This window comes from Portunus trituberculatus, chromosome 13, assembly GCF_017591435.1.
Source record: "Portunus trituberculatus isolate SZX2019 chromosome 13, ASM1759143v1, whole genome shotgun sequence".
In the NCBI taxonomy this organism is placed as follows: Eukaryota; Metazoa; Arthropoda; class Malacostraca; order Decapoda; family Portunidae; genus Portunus; species Portunus trituberculatus.
This window is the reverse complement of record NC_059267.1, coordinates 4,119,281-4,121,780: the sequence shown is the minus strand read 5'-3', so window position 1 is coordinate 4,121,780 and position 2,500 is coordinate 4,119,281. Positions and strand designations below refer to the sequence as shown.

General features: G+C 40.8%; 1 protein-coding gene across 5 annotated transcripts in view; it reads left to right on the top strand.

The window, feature by feature from the left end:
- The window catches only part of LOC123502934 (kinesin heavy chain-like), a 63,861-nt gene that overhangs the window by 1,261 nt on the left and 60,100 nt on the right, over positions 1-2,500 (top strand). The gene's annotated exons all lie outside the window — the stretch shown is intronic.

Here is a 2,500-nt window from a genome sequence, read left to right as displayed (position 1 = left end):
AGAGAGAGAGAGAGAGAATCAATACATATGAACTAAAATCAAGAAACAGTCATACACACACACACACACACACACACACACACAATTCCAAAAAATGTATCATGTTCTCCCTTTATAGACTTCCTTGTGATCGATATTTGGTGGCGCCCCTCTCTCTCTCTCTCTCTCTCTCTCTCTCTCTCTCTCTCTCTCTCTCTCTCTCTCTCTCTCTCTCTCTCTCTCTCTCTCTCCGTTTCTTTATTCTTGTCCATTTCGTTTCATCCCACCTATTATCCCATCCAGCTCTTTCCTCCCTCCTTCCCTCCATTCTTTATCCGGTATCTACATTTCCACTCTCTCTCTCTCTCTCTCTCTCTCTCTCTCTCTCTCTCTCTCTCTCTCTCTCTCTCTGTAATGAAGATGTATAGGACAAGTAGTTTGTTTCTTCTCGTAGGTAATCCCATTATAAACCATTATGCTTCTCTCTCTCTCTCTCTCTCTCTCTCTCTCTCTCTCTCTCTCTCTTCTCTCTCTCTCTCTCTCTCTCTCTCTCTCTCTCTCTCTCTCTCTCTCTCTCTCTCTCTCTCTCTCTCTCTCTCTGCCGTCTTTCCTCCTCAAGGTCAAATACCGTGTGTGTGTGTGTGTGTGTGTGTGTGTCTGTGTGTGTTCTGCATTGCTGTGTTTTCCTGTCTGTATGTCTGTCATGATCTCTCTCTCTCTCTCTCTCTCTCTCTCTCTCTCTCTCTCTCTCTCTCTCTCTCTCTTGGTAGTGTAGTAATGCAGGGAGCGAGTGACTATTTCTGGATGTAACCTCAAAACTGGGTAATAAGAACGCCCACAGTAGCGGCTTCTTGATTAAGTTAGGTAAGGTTTGGTAAAATTACATATTCTCTCATAACGTAATACTTAACCAAACGGTCCTAGCCTACCTTAGCTCTCTTTTGCTATACTTTTTTTTTCATGCTGGTTTTATTAGCTAAGTTGACGTTAAGTTAGTGTAAGTAATGTTAGTTTTTTTCTTGATTATATTATGTTTGGGTTAGGTTTGGTTTGGTTTAGTTAGGTTAGGTTAGGTTAGGTCAGGTTAGGTTAGGTTTTCCTAGATTATGTTAGTTTGGTTAAGTTAGGTGAGGTCAGGTTATTCTAGATTATAGAAGTATGGTTTGGTGAGGTTAGGTTAACTTCTTCAATACTGGAACACATTATTATCTTGAGATTTGTGTACGATTAGACTTTTTATTGGCATCAGGAAGGGGCTATGGAGGTCAGAAGATTGATGGCCAGAATCTTCACTATTTTAATCCTCACATAAGTTTCTGAAGCTGTGTAAAATCGATAAATAATAAACAAAGTGAATATGAAAAGGTGTCATGGTGCTGAAGCGGTTAATGCAGACTATGTTACGTTAGATTACGTTCCGATCCTTGTTATAGAGCATTAATGAAGAATAACAAAAAAAAATATTGGCAAGATTACGAATACTGGTATGTTAATATAGTCGTAGTTTTATCAGTCTATTTCAAGGTCATTTTATTGATTTTCATTTGTTACGTCACACGCAGTAAGAAACACTCCCTCCTCTCCCCCCTCCCCCTCACCTAATCTCTACCGCACCTCTCTCCTTCCTTCCATCCCTTCCTCCCTCTATTTTTATTTCTTTTCCTTTCTCAGTCCTTTCTTACTTCCATCTTCTCTATTCTCTTCTTTATATTCTTCCTTTCTATCCTTTGACAGTCCTTCCTTACCTCTCTCTTACTATCGTCTTCTCTATTTTCCTCTCGTATATATTCTTCCTTCTTTCTTTTCTCATCCTTCTTTACCTCTCTCTTATTTCCGCCTTCTATATTTTCCTCTCCTATATATTCTTCCTGCTTTCCTTTATTAATCCTTCCTTACCTCTATGTTACTTCTATCTTCTCTATTTTCTTCTATATATTCTTCCTCCTTTCTTTTCTTAATCCTTCCCTACCTCTCTCTTCCTTCCATCTTCTCTATTTTCTTCTTCTATATATTTTCTCTCCTTACCTCTCCTCTCCTCTTCCTCTTTTCTTCCCTCTTGTCCTCCTTCACCTATTCTGATCTCTTTCCTCCTCGTCTATTCTTCACATCATCGCTTCTCTTCTTTTTTTATTTCCTTCCTTCCCAACCTTACTGGCCTATCTGTCTCTTTCTACATCCTTCCTCCGTCCTTCATAATCTCACTCCTTTCTTCCTTCATCTTACTTTTTCTCTTCGTCCTTCCTTCACCTCACTCCCTCCCTTCCCTCGTTTCCTCCCCACTCACCTTTCCTCCCTCACTTCCCTGACTCTCCCCGTGAGTCATGCGCTGTTGCCAGATGGGAGGTATTCAATTTCCTCCTCACCGGTTCCCATTAAGATCATTCGGTATCGTACCTTCGTATTGGCAACACTGGCGAGGGAAGACAATACAGTGTGTGTGTGTGTGTGTGTGTGTGTGTGTGTGTCAGCTGTTCCCTAGATATGAGTCAACAGAGGTAGTAGTAGGAGTTATTATGATGGT